This window comes from Cygnus olor, chromosome 19, assembly GCF_009769625.2.
Source record: "Cygnus olor isolate bCygOlo1 chromosome 19, bCygOlo1.pri.v2, whole genome shotgun sequence".
Classification (NCBI taxonomy): Eukaryota; Metazoa; Chordata; class Aves; order Anseriformes; family Anatidae; genus Cygnus; species Cygnus olor.
In genome coordinates, this window is record NC_049187.1 from 4284711 (window position 1) to 4303178 (window position 18468).

The 18468-nt window shown below is 52.6% G+C and overlaps 1 long non-coding RNA gene across 1 annotated transcript; it reads left to right on the plus strand.

The window, feature by feature from the left end:
- The first annotated feature begins 334 nt into the window (after nucleotides 1-334).
- LOC121057509 lies at nucleotides 335-12922 on the plus strand. Its single transcript, XR_005813819.1, has 3 exons — nucleotides 335-2474; nucleotides 3401-3562; nucleotides 3778-12922. It is a non-coding gene; the product is annotated as an uncharacterized LOC121057509 (long non-coding RNA).
- Nucleotides 12923-18468: the final 5546 nt, after the last annotated feature.

The following is an 18468-nucleotide window of genomic DNA, read 5'->3' on the forward strand; positions in this document are numbered from 1 at the left end:
GTAGGAGATCCTTCAGGTTCTTTGGGCCTTGTTCATTGTGATGATCTATGATTCTAACATCTATGATTCTATGATGTGAGGGGAGAATAGATCCAGGCTGATGCCCCAGTCAGTGTTTCGGGGCAAAAGAGGCTTGCGCCCTCACCGAGGAGGAGAAGCATCGGTAGGATGGTGCTCAGTAATCGTGCTGGTCGGGAAATTTTCAACAAACCATTTTTCATCAGAAAATGCTGATTCTTTGAAACAGGCTTTCTGTGAAGAAAAAAAAAAAAAAGGGCAATTTTTCCTCATTTTAGCAACTCTAAATATTGCGGCAGCTTTGAGTGAAAAAAAAGAAACCGAGAAAAGCCCCGCTTGAAAGTTGTTTGGTTTGTTTTCCTTGTTTCAAATTGCAACTTCATCATGATGAAAAACGACAGGAAATCAAAATGAACGTTGGAAAGCTGAAAGGGAACTTTAAAGACGGACCTGAAAACAAAATCCACCTGTATGGATAGAGGCATTTTTCCCCCTGTTTGTTCCTCCCATATTAATCCCTTTATGCCTAGAGAGAGGAGACGGACCCCGCAAGAGGCAGAGAAGGTCCTCAGCCCCGATGAGCCACGGGGGCCTGCAGCAGGCAGTGGTGGCCAGTGACAAGTCACAGCCTCTCCTGACCTGGGAGCTCAGGGACAGAAGCCAGCTGAGGACCAAACCCTTCCCAGGGGCTGATGGAGGAGCTGGGGGAGGCAGCAGCATCTCGCTCGGCTGCAGCGCGCAGGTAGGAGCAGGGAGGAGGCGACGCCTGAGCCTTTGCCCATGTTTCTGCTGAGTTGAAATGCCGGCTCGAGCAGGAGCCGAGGCTCTGCCCGGTGCCAGATCGCTCACCAGCCAGATGGCGCCTTCTGAAGCTCTTCCACCTTCATCCAGGCTTCAAGGGATGCGGGGAAGGTGTTTGCAGGCAAGTGTCTCTCCCTTTTTTCTTCAGTGAGTTCACAGCCTTGTGGGCAGGTTTGTGCTGGTGTAAGTTCAGAGCAGAGCATGATCCGAGCTCAGTTTCTCCTTTCTGTTGGAGAGCAAGTCTGAGTATTGACGTGAGACCGCCTGCTTCGTGCAGGAACCTCTGTCCTTTTCCCAGCACCTCTTCCGCTGCCTTCCGCCTCGCATCGGGCATCCTGCAGGGAGCCAAAGCACTGCCTCACCTCTCCATCAGTCCTGCGCAGTTGTTGGGGGAAGAAACGAGGAACTGCTTTTGTTTCTGCAAATTACTTTGGAGAGGGATTTGTTGGTATTATTATTACTCTTTTTTATTATTATTATTTTGAGACTTATGGAAAGTGAGACTTTTATTTGAGACTCGTGGTAGGCTGGTGTTGGAAACGTGCACAGCAAGGGTGAAAACTGCATTTGCCATGCAATATGCCTGCGTCGGCCTTTGGTGGAACTAGGACAACACAGAGTAGTAAAACAAAAAGCAGAACGTGTCCAAAGCTTCAGGTTATGTAAGGAATTAACTGGTGAGGGAGGGATGGAGCAAAATGCCCATGCCACAAACCTCGAGCTCGGAGAGCAGACGGGGTTTGTGCCCGGGCGTTGCTGTTCCCCCTTCCCAGCCAGGTGAGCACAGAGCTCGGAGGGGGACGGGGTGCGTGCATGGATGGCTGGGTTGTGCCACGCGTGCTTGTGTGTCCGTAGGGCTGCCACACCTGGCTGAGCTGGAGACATCGGCTTCTTTGAGCAGTACCCAGGCTGTGAGCCGGAGCGGAGCCAGCTCTCAGTCCATCGCCAGGAACAGCTCTTCCCGCTCAGTGTGATGGGTGCCCGCAGGGATCGCCGAGAAGGGTGAAAACGTGTTGGGGAGGGAATAGAGAGAGGAGAGAGGTGGGGGAGAGGCAGTTAAGGAGAGGGAGAGGACTGAGTGAGAAGCAGAAGGAGAATGCTCGAGGAGGCAGAGAGATGCGGAAAGGCAGCTCCGGCACGGAAGGAGAAGCACTGGCTGGAGAACCAGCGGAGGGGACAAGCCAGCGCTTGTTAAAGGTCTTTTTGCCTCTTTGTAGGGGTGATAATTTGGAAGATAAGAGCCTGGCAGCAAAGCCTGTCTGGATGAGAGTGGGAACGTGTCTTCCTTCCCCTTTAAAGAGCAGAGGGAGCCACAAAGCAACCATATGGATTTGCAGCAGGGTTTGCCAACAGCTTCTGCTTTTTTGAGGGCCAGATCCAATAAAGGACGTAGTTAGGCACAGTTTTGCCTTCCTTTCAAGCACCTGAAGTAAAGTACATGCATTAGGAGGTGGATCTAAAATCTCAGTGCTAAAACAGGAAACCTGGGATGAATGCTAAAACCCATGCATTTCTGATCAAGTTTGTAGAAAGTCCCAAGACCGCTCCCGAGGGGCTTTTCTTCCAAGAACTGCACAAGGTTCCTTCCTTTCGTCTGAAGGTGTTATCGCCGTGGTGTGCGTGAGGCCACCTCCCCAGTGGAAATGTGCTCCAAGGTAATGTGCTCTCCTTGCTCCCTGCTGCAGGTGTGCAGGGGGCTGGGGCTCCAGTGAGCCTCGCAAGGACTGGATTTCTCGGAGTCATGCAGGGAAAGTAGGTTGTGGATTCAGGTCCGTGCCCCATGTGCCACTTACTCGCTTTATGTTAGGTGGGTGTTGAGGTGAAGACCACATTGTTCCACTGGCGGAGGGGAAGGGAGTCCCACTTTCCAGCTCCCCACTACCTGGTGCAGTGCTGTTGCCAGAGCCGTGAGGAATTCGCAATTATTTCACAGAAGCTGCACCGAAACGAAGAGGACCGTGTGATCCATTTATCAGAACTGCTCCCAGTTCCTACCTTAAGTGAGAGGGGAGTCAATTAACAAACGAAAACAGAGTAGTACCAAAGCACACTCTCCATTTAGAGTGTCACAGGACGTCAGTAAGGCTCGTAGTGGCACCAGGAGCCTTGTTTTCCCAGATGCGGCTTCGGAGATTGTAGGAGAAAGTAACACCAGCCAGAATTCCAGCTCAGAAAATGGTCCCTCATCTTCCTGGGGAGATCTGTCTGCTTTTATAGCTCCATCACCAACATTTTCTAGTTCCGTGGATTTGTCTACCCAACATATGTGATGGAAAGAAATATTAGCTTTACAAATCGGGATAAAAATGACACATGCTGAAAGCCAAAGCTGGTTAATGAGAGAGGATTTTCAAAATGTCACTCATCCCATTTCCCACGTTTAGGTTGTTTCCAAGAGCTGCTGTCTCTTTCTTTCCCTGAAAAGTCCATTTTCAACTAAACTTTCTCCAATCTACTTCTAACCGAATAATAATTAGTTTGTGAATTAAATTAATTTAATTTGTTAGTCAAATTACAACTCAGCAAAAAGGAAACCACAAACGTATTTATAACTTATTTTGTCTTTATTATTGCTAACAAGGTTTGAGGAGGAATGATCTCCTGACAAAGCCGTTCAGAAGGCAGACACGATCGCAGGCTGTAACGCCATGGAAAGGGCACAGCAGAAAAGTCAAACGTGTCTTCGGGGAGACAGAGCAAAATCCTACTGGAATTAAAGAGAAATATAGCCAGCCTTGCAATGGTATTGATGATTATTCATCACATTTGCTTTAAAGCAGTAGATCTGAAAGTTAGTGGTTTTTTTTAAGATGCTGGTGTTCAGAGAAACTGTGCAAATATGGGGGGAAAAAAAAGCTTTTTCGGGGGAAGAGCTGCCAGCTGGGGTCCCAGAATAGTGAAGTTTTATTTGCAGTGCAGGGATTTCTCAGCCACGTGCTCTCCCCTGTCCTTCCGTAGAGAGGCGGCGTGGGTGATGGCACCTGCTGAATGGCACAGAGTCACAAACCTGCTGGCCTGAGCACATCAGGCTCTGAGATGCCTCCTACACCGACCTGGCTGCAGGGAGGAATAGGAACAGCCTGAGGGCTTCCCCGCCACCCCTCCGAGAAGCACCAACACCCCTCAGGGCATCCGTCTGCTGCCTCAGTGCGAAGCAGAGCCAAGAAACGGAACAAAATCGGAACGGAAATCAAGGAAATCAGGCCGCCAGCCTCCCCTTCGAGGGAATCTGAACCTCTGCAGAGCTGCGAGCCGCGGGCCGTTTGCCTGATGAAATGACCAGTGGTTATTGCTGCCTTCGTGGCCATGGGAGCTTGGCCCCTGCCAGCTTTGGGGGCAGGGACGGGAAGGTTTTGGGAGCGTGGAAGGGCTCAGTGGGTCTGTAGGAGGGCTGGGGTCAGAGGGGGACAGGCGTTAGCTCCCCCAGAGCAGCCCCTTCTCGGGCACCCGTCTCCTTTTTCTCCTTGTTCCCTCTGACTCACGCTCTGCCATCCCGGCTCTGCCAGCTCTTCAGCAGCCTCATCTTTTTCCAGTCTCAGCTCTTGCCTACTAATGTGTTCCAGGCACAGAAATTTCATTAAGGCTGCGCTGATGTCCATGGGCTTCAGCCCCAGACTTCGTCATTACGTGGCTTTTATTTCAGCCCGCACACAGATCACCCTCTGGTCCGAGGTGGCGGGAGGAGGTAGGCAAAGCAGAAAAAGAAGCAAACAGCCCACCCCTTCCATCCGTCCCGGGCTGCCATCAAGCAGCCATCCCTGTCCTAATGAAAACAGATGCACAGAGATAAAAACGAAGCAATAAAGACCACGTTTCACTGGTGCTGTGACAGTGCTTAACCCTGCCAGAGACGAGAGGGATGGGCTCAGGACTGCTGCCCTGGAAATGCTGCTCCTCCTCGGGGCTCCCAGCTGGCTTCCCTCGCTGCCTTCACCCCGGGCGCTGACCCCAATGGTTCATTTAATTGGAGGCATTTGGAAACCGAGTTCTCTCGTTTAGCTCTGTGGAAGGTTTTAATGTGGGGATTATTTAGCCATTAGCTCAGGCTCTCGGTTTTTCCGGATTAGGATTCCAACAAGCTACTTGCCTGATTATCCTCAGTGACATGGACGGGCCTGAGCGGCAGAGCTCGGAGCTGGAGCCAGATGTATTTCTCATTTGGGGATGTGGCTGAAGGTTTTTTTTTCCCATCCTGGCCTTTGTTCAGACCCCTGGCACCGAAAAGCAATCTGTAATACCCATCAGCATCCTCATCCTCCTAGAAAAGAGAGCTCAGAAAGCGAGTCTGCACTGCCTGGATACAGCGAGGAGAGGGTTTTATGTTCCCTCAGTGACAGAAAAATCCTTGCAGACATCTGGTAAGAATCCTAAAGTTTCAGGTGAATCTGCAGTTCATGTCCTGTAGTGACATCAAATGTGTCTGCAAACTTCTTCCTAGCTGTAGTCTGAGAACAAACTTTCCTCCCTTTCCCAGCGAGCCTGCCCTGCATCATTAATTCAGGCGAGGACGCTGCTGGCTTGCAGGGGTTGTGGCTCTGCTGGGCACAGCTCTGCTACTTGGGGCTGGAGCGGAAAGAGAAGCCTCCGAGACAAGGGCAGGTCAGTCCCTACCCCAGAGAGTCCAGGGAACGTGGATGCTGGGAAAGCAGAAACTCCATGTATCGTTCCTTCTTGGGTGGAAGCTCCTATCTGCTCCCAGGAAAGCTGCCGTTGATATCCACAGACTCACTTGGAAGACTTCGGGAAAGACTCTTTATATTTTCTCTCTGTTTTGTTACTGCTGTTCTGAATTTAAATCCAATTACGCTTATGGAAGCAGTCCAGGGCAAAAAGCTCTTTTCCTTCTAGCAGAAGGAGATCTGCTCCGGCATCAGGTGTCTTCAGCTGAGCCCGCAGAGCTCTGAGGATCACTGCGTGGAGGGCCACGGGTGGCAGGGGGCATCTGATTCAGAGCTAATCGGGGCAGCTTGCAGCAGAAGGAGCATCCGTCATCCTTTCCTTACCCTGGGCCACTGCTTGATGGGTCAGTCAGATCCAAACACTTTCAGAGGACTTTTTTTTGTAGGATTTCTTTTGATGCAATTTCTTTTCCTCTAAACGACTTCCATTTAGAAAGGAAATTTGTAAAACTGAAGCAAGTCCTGTAGGTTAGTAACAGAAACAAAACTCATTTTTCCTCCGAGAAGACATACATTTGGCAATCCATGCAGCTCATCTGCGAGAGACAGAAGCTTCCTAAACATCCAGCCCCAAATTCCTCCAAAGCTCAGGCAGCCTTCAACCAGAGAGCTCATTTTGTTCCTCGTTAGTACAATCCGAGCTGCATTTGCTCTGATGTTCGACCCCTTGGTGCTGGTGGGTGTCAGCTGCATGCGGTCCGCGGGGAGCTGCGGTCCTGCTGCGGGCGGGTGGCCCTGAGGTCCTCGTCCCGTTGTGTCACCAGAGGGTGGCCGTGAGGATGAGGGCATTTGCTGGCTGCTGCTGGCTCTGGCTTTGCTCTGGGTGAGCCCTTTAAATGCAGTAGCAATGAGCCTCTGCTGTCAGGCTGGAGGGACGCACCGGGACTGCACCGCCTGCAGCCACCGTGTCTTGCAGGGGGCAGAGGACGGCTCTCTCCTATCGGAGAACCCAGCGAAGAGCAAAACAAATAATCTCCTCTTGCCTTTTTCCAGCCAAAAGGCTTTTGCCAATTACAACTTGATATCCAGGCCAGTTTAATATCTGATATTTAGAGTGTATTATCTGATCATGTGAGCTGAGCTCGTGGTTTTCTGTCCCATCGGCTGGGGCCACACCCGGAGGACGGACGGAGCATCGCAGGTGGTGGGGAGGCGATGCCAGAGCTGGGCATGCACAGCAGAGGTCCCTTCTCTGTCCAGCAGGTCTGGGGAACAGCAACTACAGCCCTCAGGCCGTTCCAGTGCCTGGTGCCTGTCACTTAAATGATGCTTGACCTTTTACTGTAGTCCTTATTTTATGGTCCTGCTCCCTGCAGGGCCCGCGGGGCTCCATCCCCACACAGGACGGCTTTCCTCTGTCCAACCCCATCACGGTTTTGCCCATCTGATGCTTCTTTGCCGGCGTCAGCTGTTGTCTGCACGCATAGGCCGTGTTAGCATTGATTCTTCCAGCTGCCAAAGCAGAACAAGGCTTCTGCTTGAGATGTTTCCCCTTCGTGGAGCTCCCTTTTCACGGACCTTTAGCAGAGGAGGAGGAGAGGGGATGGGGGAGAGAGGGAGGAAGAGAAGAGGAGGAGGCCGAGTGGTGCGTGCAGCTGATGGGGAGGTGTCAGACAGGCGCTCCTGAGCACTGCCTGATGTGACCTACTTCAGTCGTCCTGGGAGAGGTATTTGTCTTGCAACAGCTCTTTTTGGAGCAAAACAGACTATGATCTCAAGGAGCCGCGGGGTATGAGCCAGGTTTCCAGCGGTGGCTCTGTCCCTACTCCATGCTCCGCAGGGAGGGGAGCGCCTGAAGGCCTGTCCTGGTCTGGTGTCCCTGCGGCACCGCTCAGTGCCAGGTGGGGACCCGTGGGGACACGGGAAGCAAAGCGAGGGAAAGGTACTGCAGGGTGCTGGTGTTCTCCTGAGCTGCACGTCCTGCCTGGGCTGGCTTTCTGCTGGGACTCTGCATGGTGGCCAGCTGGGAGGTAAGCTGGCTGGGGGCAGAGGCAGCACAGGACCAGGAGGGCCCGGCCTTTACGGGTACAGGTACTGCTCCGTGAGGGTCATTAAAGCCTCAGTCATTAGGCTGTGTGTGCATAAAGGGCTCATCTGCATAGGTCTGCCTAGTGGCCTCGAATCTTTTCGCAGGCTGAGAACCAGCTCAGACCCCCGGGTTCTCTGGATCTTTTTGTGCTTCAAGCTGAGGAGCCCGAGCGCTCTCCAGACCTGGGCTCAACGACATTTTAGTAAGGTTTTCTCCCCTTCCCTCCAAACACAAGGAGGGGAAAGCGTTTTTCCCTTACCCACAGTTTTGGGGAGACGTGAAGACCAGCCAGGGTCACAGGGTTTGTATTTTAGAGGGGAACCCTGCAGGACTGCACAACCCAAGCAAGCACCTGGCTGCTCCTCGCTCAGACGAAGCCTTGGGACCTGCACCCAGCAGGACACACACCCCTCCGGCTGCCGAGTCATTTTGTAGTGCCCTTGGCCAGAGATTTGTCTTCGCCTGTTAGTATTTTACCTAATGGTTTGTTACCCTTCTTCCTTCCTCTCTCTCTTTCCCTTTTTTTTCCTCCTTTCCCGGAGCATTTCGATGTGCTTTCTGAATATAGCTACATGAAGCAAATGGCGATACCAGACTGATAAATTAGTGCTGCGTTAGACCCTTGTATTAGCTCAGGCTAGTGATTTAGCCCGGTGCAGGAGCTGCTTGCGTTCGCTGTGTTCATGCACCAAGAGCCAGCAGCTCTCGCAGCGAGCTGACACGTGTGGGCAGTGCCCTTCGCGCCCGGCCCCCGGCGGCACACCGCCGTCGCTTCCTATTTGTCTAACCCCAGGGCACGCCGGGTGAGCTGGTGCAGGCGAAACCTTTTAAGAGGGGAAAGAATGGGAAATGAAATATTTACTTTTTGTTTTTACTTGCTTGCGGTGGAAGGATATTGATGCGGCGTAGATGGAGCATTAAAATCAGAATTATGCCGGGGAAGAAAAAAAAAAGCCAGGCATAAATTAGCGGCGTTTGCTTCCTCTGTGGTTTAAGAGTTAGCATTACGCCAGCACCATATAACATGCCGGAGATGTGTTTGGGGAGCTGCCGGGCCATAAATCACGGGGAGCATTTAAAACGACAAGAAGAAAGGCCACCTCGAGATGGATGGGTGTCCGGAGCGGGGATGTCCGAGGGTGACCATAAACAAGGCAGGAGACGAGGCGGCCGGAGCGGGAGGGGAGTGGGAGCCGGGGGCTGAGGTCAGAGCCGACCGCTCGTGGGACGTGTTGGGGGGAAGCTGGCCTGCAGACGGAGGGGTTGAGAGAAGTACGGGCTGGGGGATGACAACCCTGCTTCCCACACCTCTGGATTTCTAAATTACTTTTGTGTTTTTCCCCCTGTGAAACAGCAAAATGTTGTAGTATTCATTTTCCGCTAAAAAGGTCAAGTTTTCGATTCTGCTTTCTCCTCCTGATAAGAACTAGTCAGAAAACCCCAGACCTTGTGTACTTCCTGCAGGATATCTTCATCACGTCTGAGGTGCCCGTACAAAATCGTTGCCTAACATGCACGTTGCCAAAAACGCTCAGTGCTGAAGTTCCTTGCCTCCTGTTTCCTCCTGTTGAAGCATAATGACAATCTGTGATCCTAACCACGGCTGAATTCACCCCGAGGAGGAGAGGTGCCTTTTCCTCACCCTGACCTGCCCCCGTCCTCCGCCTGAAGATGCTGCCACGACTCTGAGCACTGCAGGACCCCGAGGGCTTGGTTCAAGGAGCCCTGTTGACTTTACAGGGATTATTTTAGGGAACAATGGTGTGAAACCACTCTCGGCTCTCCGTCCCCTGGAAATCACAGTTCAAATGTGCCTGCAGTCAGGGGAGAAAGTTGTCGTGCGGCGGCGGCTCTCACCGGTGCTGCAGCTGCCACGCAAGGTTAGTGATTTTTTTGGCACGGTCACCAAGCGTGTTCTCACACTTCCAGTAACAAGGAAACAACAAGGGCATTCGCTCTTTGGAGAAGTGCTTCAGTGGTGCTCTTCACAAAGAGGACCTGAAAAAGAGTGCGATTCGAGTCAGGTTTGGGATCGATACCCAGCCCTGGGGTCAGGCTGGAGTAATGCTGGGGATGGATGGAGAAGGCAGGAGAAGCAGCGAGGGGAAGGACTGGGAGGGCAGCCGTGGATGGCTCTTCGGAGGAAAAGCAGGGCTCCTTGGCAGGGCTGTGAGGGCTCGTTGGGGGGTGCATGATGCAGGCTCGGGATGGAGACAGCCCGCGTTACTACAGACTGCAAGGAAGCGTGATCCTGGTGGCCTGGAGTCTCTCAAACCCCAGCCCTTGGCTTTGAGGGTCTGCCTCCCTCAGAAACGCCAGCCCCCTGCGGAAGAGGCAGGCTGTAAGCAGCTCCAAAACCGGGGCTGTCAGCACAGGGAAGCCACTTTAGCAAGGGATCTGTGAGATCTCCAGAGGGCCCTGCCTCTCTGCGGAGAGGAAGGCAGAAACTGCTTGCGAGGGTGATTAATTCATCAGCAAAACATTAATTATCCCAGTGACTCCATTCATTAACCTCTGAAGTGAGAGGAACTGGCCCCTCTCCATCTCCAGAGAAATTTAGCCCCTTCCTGCTTCAGTGCTGGAGTTTCAGGTGCAGAAAATTAGGTCGGGTACAGGAACCTGTTAAAAATGGGGCCATGTGGGGAGCCACCATCCTGCAAGCAGAATCAAACACAAGGCCGAAATCTTGCAGACACCAGTGCACCATTGTGTCAGCAGGACTTCTGACTTACCCAGACAGGTAGGTCTGAACAGCACGCTTACAGCACAGTTGTTCCCTTAGAAAAACTGTGCTTGAGATTCCCCAGCTCTGTGCAACCCAGAAAATATCCTGCCAGTTGGCCAACAGAATCCATGGCTACGTCCCACTGGGATTGCAGATAATCTGCTCTGTAAGAGTTGGTCTGAAGAGAGATAGGCTTAGGCATGTATGTAAATATTTCTTTGGCAAAGAACTTCAGTACAAAAACAGTTCATGTGTGTGGCGTGATCCTGAAGCTGCCCCTGTGTTTGTAAAAGCCTGCATCTGTTAGATAAAAATAGCGATGAAGCTTGGAAAAGGATGGAAGCTGCTCTTCTTCAAAGAGGCGGTGGTTCTGTGCCTGCTCCTGACGCTGGCTGGCTTTCAGCTCGCCCTGCTCCCTCCCTGGGCCTCGGTTTTCTTCCATGCAAGCTGCTCTACCATCTATTAATTAGAAGTGCTGCATGAGAGCTGAAAAATAACATTATTTCTGGGATGCAGCACACCTCTGCCCCAGGGAGACATAATGACTGCATCTGAAGAGCCATGTGCTGGTGAAATTAAACTTCGTGATCTGCTCGAGTCAGGAACGAATGCAGTTTACAGCTTGCAGCTCAGCAGTGCATTTTCAGTTGGAGTTAACGCTTCAGACCTCAGTTTCCTCTTAGCTGTGTGTACCTATATGTAGGTATATGAGCCTTTCTCTTCATGTGTTGGGTGCCAGCATCCCCCCTAACTCCATCCTACCCTGTGTGCTGGATCGCTGTCGAGTTCCCGGAGTATGACTGATCTCTCCTAAGTGCTGGATCCTGAACTGGATCCGTCCTGGTTTCAAGATCCTTTCCAGAAGCCCTAGCGAAGCCATTCCAGACTTCGATAATTTCATTTTTAAAAAGCTTTCAATTTCTTTTGACAGGCCTGGAGTGTTTAAAGATGGCAAAGTGAAGGAGATAAATAGATTATTGATCGGACAGGCTTGTAATTCCTTAGTGAATTGGATTTAGCTCCTTCACTGAGATCGGGTCTCTGCCATAAATCTCCCAAGGAATCAATAAGATGGAGAGCGCCTGGTGAGGAGCCCTGCTGCTTGTTTCCATGGCCACAGGTAGGGGCTGGGAGCAAGCCTCCCACCAGCGGGGGGGGGCAGGAACCTGGAGCCACGCGTCTCCGCCGAGCTGACCTTGGCAAATGGTTGTTCCGATGGCACCGAAGTGCTGATGGCATCAGGAACTGCGGTGCGGGGCTGCAGAGGCATCGCCCACAGGGCCTGTGTTTGTCACACCGCGGTAACGCCGCCTGCCATCGGCGCTGTAACGAGTTACCCTGGCGTCAAGCAGCAGCTGTGCTGCAGAGGCTGCAGGTACACGACCTGGCTTCCAGGTGCCTCTGCGCCAGGATGGATTGCTGCCAGCAGGTGCAGGTGCTGCCGTCCGTGCCATGTCCCCTCCAGGCTCCGAGGCACGGCGGCCGGGTGCTCGAGTCCCACCCGCCTCCAACCTGGGGGCAGCTCCAGAGCCTTCCCTGCTGGGCTGGGCAAGGGCTCGGACCGTGGTTGGAAAGGCAGAGGGAGCTGCCAGCAGCGAGGATGCCAAAAAGCCCAAACTTCTGTGAACTCCCTCATGTAGCTCACAGTGCCAGGGCATAAAACGAGCTGCAGCCTTTTCGGTTTGCCTCAAGGGTCTGCGCGCCTGGCACCGGCACGGGGTCTGCGGCTGCTGAGAGCTGTGTGCCAGCCAGTGCTTCACCCTCGGGGACAGCAAGAGGGTTAGGGCTCAGAGCCCATTGTCCGCAAAAGGCTTCGTGGTCTGTTGGCTTGAAATGATTGTAGGTTTGGGGCTGGAAGTTTGTGGATATCTGGGTTGAGAACACATGAAGTCCTATATGGTGTGCTCCTGCGATGGTGTGCAGGTCAGTGTCATTCCCCATCCTCCCCCAAATCGGTACATTCAGAGCAGAGAGACAACAACGACTTCCCCAAAATTATTCATGAGCAAACCTGTCGTCACATTTAATAGATGAATGAAATCAATGCTCATTTATATAAATGCCATCAGAACACGCAAAATATCCACCTTCCAGACAGCATTTTGTCCCAGGCAGGTGTCCCTTCTCCCTCGAGTCCTCATCAGCCCCTCTGTCCTTGCACAGCTGAGCTCTTTGGGCTGTCTGTGGCTTTTCCCAGAAGTTCAGCCACTTTGCAGAGCCCCCCGGAGCCTCGGGCCTCAGCAGAGCGGGCTGGAGGTCTTCCAAAGCCGGGCTGAGTTGGGAGAGCTCCAGTACTCCGTGTTTCCAACCGAGCTGGCAAGAGACAAAATAGCTTTTTTCACTCTATTTCATTCTCCTTCTGGTTCTGGCTGTACCCCAAAAGGCAGAGAGGCAATGAAAGGGATAGGAGGAGGAAATCAGCCGGGTCTTTCCGCTCTTGAAGGAAGAACCTGTGGTCCTCGAGTTTGGATCTGGTATGGGGAGCGTGTAAGGGATGTCTGCCCACCTTGCTCACGTGTTGTAACTAAGAGGCATTTTATTTAGAGCCAGTAAAAAAATAAATGTTGGTTTCCTATCTGCCATAGGAAACAAATATAGAATCTGTCTTTTTTTCTGGTTTCAAGGAAAAAAATCCAAAAATCTGTCATCGGGAGCATTTAGGGGGTTGAGTGGCGGGGTCCTGCTGGGACAAAAGCGTGCTGCAGCTTAGGCTGGGCCTTGAATCGGTTGGGATTTCAGAAGGAGAGCAGTCTGGGAAGAGATTTCTAGGAGAACAGCTCTGTTTGCAAACTTCTTATCTAGTCAGAAAAGCCACAACTGATGAATCACATTTCCTATCAAGAAGACTTTCCAAAAACATAAGCTACTCAAGCAAACCTCATCTCGTCTGACCGTTCCCAGAAGCAAGCGATGCAGAAGAGCCCGAGCTACCTATAGCTGCAGATCCAAGCCCTGTCCAAATTTCTCCTTGTGTACAAATCACAGAGCTGTTGCGTGGCGTGATCCAGGCAGTCGTTGCTTCCAGCTCTTTTAGCTCACCCGGCGGAAAGCCGTGTTTGCATCTCTGGCGTTGCAGCCCCGTGGCGGGGCACAGCCAGGCTCAGCCGGATTACAAACGCCCTCTGCTCTGGGTGGAGCAGCTGAGCTGACCTCCGGATCTGAGGGGCTCCCGCTTGGAGCTAGTCAGGGGTTAGACTGTTATCAGGGGCTTGAGAAAGCCCTTTCCCAGCCCAGATTCCCCTATCAGCAGTACCAGGATGCAGAGGGAGCGCAGCGGAGGCTGCTTGAGGAGGCTGGAGCCCACCAGAAGCCAAGGGGGGGAGTTTGAGGGGAGCCAGCTGGGACCTTCTGCTTGCTCCCAGCAAGTGACTGAGATGCTGTGAAGCAGGGATGAAGGTCCCTCTGGGGCTGCCTATGGTGGCACAAAGTGGGCACTGAGCGGTGTAAATGGGACCCACTCTGCCCAGCCCTTTTGGAAAGGGGTAACCAAAGGGGCCAGGTGGCACCGAACCGTGGCCACCAGGGGCTCTGTGCGGCCTCCTCGGCTCCAATGTCAGCCTGACGTTAGCTCCAGGACCTTGTGCTCGGACGTGGCTGTGGTGGGTGTCCCTCCTGGCTGATCAAAGAGGTGGGAACACGGAGCGTGCTGCCTTGCTTGGCAGGGGGTGGCAGGAAGCGATGCAAGACCCTCTGTGCTCCCAGCAGTGCTTTGTGTGCTGAGCCGCTCTCCAGTGAGCGGGATTGCTGCCAGCTTGGCTTCCTCTCCCCAGAATAATGGGATAAACCATCCCCAGCGCCCCATCTGAACCTGTGCTCCACCAGATCCCACCTATAAGCCCCCCGATGCCGTTCCTCGATGCAGAAGCCAACACAAACGCATCCCTCGCTGACGGGGCCGGCTTCCAGCCCGGCTCCCCCTCTGTCCCTCGCCTCGTTTACATATCTTCATTTGTCAAGCATCGGCTGAACATTTCGTAGGCTGCCTTCTCCCTTGCCCTCCAGAGCTACGAAAAGGTCACCCGTCTAACAGGGAGAGGCGCTGGAAATAAACTCGTGTGTTTTCTCCCTACTCAAACATCAGATGTGACACGGGGAGATGAACCAGCTGCCAGGAACCCGCCTGGCGTGCACGGTGCTGCGCCGCGGTCTGTCCGGGCTCTGTCTGTCTGCCACAGATCATTAGCTCCTCCTGTTTCAAGGCTGCTCCTCTTGGTGCTGCCTTGATGCCGTGGGTGCATTATTTCTCCTCGGAAGCATCGATGTGTGCGTGCGTATGGAAAATCTCAAAGACGATGCAAGCAGATGTCCGGCTCCCAGACTTACCTTGGCCATCCATTCCCACAGGTGTGTAAGGACAAGAGGGCTCACAAGGTCTGCTCCTTCCCTTGGAAGCTCGGGACGTGCTGAGCTGTGACAATGCCTGGGGAGACACCCCCGTGACACGGAGTAGCAGCTCCCCGCCTGCGGCGAGGGAAGCGCGCCCAGCCTGAGCCGTTATCTTGGTGCGCGCTGTCGCAGCTCCGGGGACTCTGACCTTGCTTTGAAAGGTATTTAATGTCTACAAGGAAGATACAGTCAAAACAATTCTCTTTCACCAAAGTGAAGCACGGCAGAGAAAGGAATGAGGGGAAGGAGTGGGAGCGGGCTGGCAGTGTTTCGGCTGCGCTGAGGAGCAGCTCAGTCCCGCGGTGCGGTGGCCCCGGGAGCCCTGTTCTGGATGCTGGACTCGAACCACGTCTGAGGATGGCGTGGCCTTCACAAGGACATCCCGTTTACTGTTTTCGTAGCTCCGATTTGGCGTTGGAACAAAGCCTTTGCAGCAGCTACAGCAGCGCCCCTTCCAGCGCAGCCCACCCAGGTAGCTTAGAGAAGAAACAGAACAAGGGAAAGATGGGAGAGAGGAAGCCCCAGGCTTGAGACACAGCGAGCAGCTGTCCAAAGATACCTGAAGCTTCCTTACAATGGTCTCCCTAAGACTGATCCATCCCTGTCTTTGCAATGGAGCCCTGATGTCTTGAGCTTGATTCCTCTTCTGTGCCCGAACACGGCTGCACGTGGAACAGCTTCTTCCATCTGAGCCCCCTTCTCTTTGTCTTGTCCCAGTGAGCAACACAGTGAAATCTCATCCATGCCCATGGTTCTCGGATGGTGCCACAATACCTGGTCACGATACAGCCACGTGCTTTAAATACCGTGTCCTGAGGCAGGTGGCATGTGCTAATAAGTGGATTTAATTCTTTGTTACTGGCTCAGCCAGAAATCCTAGGTTGTAGGACTGCAACCTACCCCTAGGGTGTAGCATTGCCAAAGAGGGATTCGGGATCATGTGCAACTGCACGTAACCCTTCCATGCTGCTGCTGGTGGCAGTTGTGGCTACTCAGAAATGCAGATCGCAGATGTCCCCAAGGCACACTTCACCCAAGAGGAAAATTTCAGTTTTTTTAACATGTTTTTATCCCCAAATTGAGTTGAAATATATGAACTTACACAAAATGTGAAACTCTGCAAAATGTCCACTTCCACTAATCAAAAGGAAGGATCTCAAGCCCCTCAGTAGGGTGGAACAACTGCGTTATGGATGTTCAGAACTTGCCCTTGAAAAAATAATGTAAAATATTCTGTTCTTTTTTTTTCTTTTTTCTTTTTTTCTTTTTTTTATTTAAAATAAAGATACATTAAATGCAACGTTTTCTGGAAGAGGAGGAGCATTTGAAGATACATATCTTGTGGTAGACAGTGAATCTGATTGGAACTGGAGAACTCGAAGGGGAAACTGAGGCATGGCTGAAGCCACACGGTGTGCTCACGGGCACAGGAGAGTCCCTTCAGAGCCACGGCCGAAATTCCTGAGGACGTAACTCCTGGAGCTGCTCTCTGTTGCCTGGAACACGCCACGTAGAAGCTTTCGTATCTGATGCCTTACATAAGACCTTTATCCGAGCGGGATTTGCTTTCCAGGCTGTGAGAAGAATTCCAGATTTTTAACGGCTCCGCAGTGACCTGAGTCCTGTCGGCTTTTCCTGGAGCTCTCTGATTGCTTGGCCCACCCTGAGCAGCCTGCACGAAGCACCCTGCGGGGACGCCCTCAGGCACTGACTCGAGGGGGAGCTGTTTGCCTGTAAACGGGGAGAAGACCCATCCTGTAAACGGGGAGAGGACCCGTCCTTTTCAGGCCCTGGGGAATCACCGCACCGGGGTTATGCTCAGTCCTGCGCACAGGTTACACACAGATGTCTGCCCCATCTGTGTGGTTCCTGGGCTTGCCCTGCTGGTCACAGAGGTTCACAGAGCCACCTGAAGATGGAAGGAGTTTGGCAGTGAGCCCCGCATCGCTTTCCCAAAGATAATTCAGATTAAGGAGCAAGGGGAGAATCGGGGCTACCTGGAGACCCCGTGATGGCCACGTGAGCTCCTCAAACAGCGATGCAGACCTAGGCAGATGCACCAGGAGGACATCGGCCTTCCCAGACCCACTTTTCATCTGTTAACAGAGGCCCTGGAGATGGCTGGAAGGTGCGATCCCTCCTCCCTCCGTCCTGGTGCAGCCATGACCCATCTGACTGCAATCCAGGGCCGAGGTGTGGGGATTCCCACCCTCGCTCAGCCCCGGAGCAGTTTCATCTGCCCGAAATAGAGCAGGGCTGAGAGGGAAAAGGGAACAGGAACAAAGCTCCTCCCGCGCTGCGGGGCCAGCGGGGTCGATGGAGAAGAAGCTGAGGGTGAAATCAATTAATTCATTCATTACGGAGCTGCTGCGGTCGCAGAGATATTTCAATTGTGCTTGCTGGGAGGTCCTCATGAGAGAGATGTCTCATTTCCATCGCGGTCCCCAAGGGTAGGTCACAGTCATTCCTGCCGAGGGCGGGGTAGGACAGATATGCTGGGGAGAACGTACCTTCCTGTACCTGGACTGGCAGCAGGTGGAATGAAATCGGAGCCCGCTTCCACCAAGAGAGATGAGGGGCAGAAAAACCCAAAGAGCTGGGGAGGGGGAGGCGACTGCTATTTTCAAGGCTTGCAGAATGAGCAAGTGAGGCTGGAAGTGGGCTTCCTGTGGGCAGAAACGTTTGTCATCGTGCACCTCTCTCTGGGAATGGCTCTGAGATGGCTCGGTACCCGCAGTGTAGCCTTTCAAGCCCCTTCATTAGGACTCCAGCAGAACCCCTGTGCCCTTCTGCCCAGCCTCATCCCGGGGGGCTGCCCGGCATGGAGCTGCTCTCATGTCCGTGCCCACCCCGTGGGCTCCCTGTGCCTCCCACCCGTTCTCTGCCTGGTCTTGTGAGTGAAGTTCAATGCGTCTGCATAGAAATCCAGGGCATTTTAAAAGGACTGCAGAGGTCTGCTCACTTAACAGCTCTTGTTGCAGGATGCAGGACTGTTTTCTTGTACCTTTGTGCCTCAAACTGGAGAGCGGGATGCTGGTTGCTTAATCGTGGTGGTGATTTCAAACCTTTTGCTCCTTACAGGGAGATTTTCAAGAGTCCTACAATCAGGATCTCCAAATCTTCTGAAGATACAGCCATTTATTGCAGGACTCGGCTGGGTAATGTTTCAGGGAAAAAATGTCATCCTGTCTGAATACACCATGTTAGCAAGAGAGGAAATGTGCCTATCGACAGATGAATGGACAAAGAGAAAATGTGCCTATCGACAGATGAATGGACAAAGAGAGCCTGCAATTCTTGAGAAATAACTGGGACTTTTCAATCATTTCTATCTACCTGACAGCAAAGTTCACCTGTGAAGCAAGGGCAGAGTCAAAACAGCTACAGCATAATTTGAAAAACACTGAATTGAACGGGGCTGTGGAATAAAAGCGCCGAAGTGCTGATGCATCTGGTACATCCCTTCTCTGTATCGATGACACAGATTGCACCAACAGTCCTGGGCTGGGCTGAGACCCCAGGAGGAGCACCGTGTCGCAGGAGGAACAGACTGAAATTTGTCGAAGTTTCAGGGACAGCAAAGGGGCAGAGCTGTAAATGCATTTCCCTTCTCGTCTCTGCAAGCAGAGATCATTCTTAAAATGGAACAGACTTCCTTGATTTTGAGAAAAGAACAATGTACGGAAACCTTTTTTTATAGTTCTGTGTGAAAAATACGAGATGCCAGCATGATGTGAAACTTTGTTAGGAGCTTATTTAGGGAGGAGTAGTCAGAACTACAAAGATATTGGTCCACTGAGGGTGGATGCCTGTAGATGTCGGTGACTGAC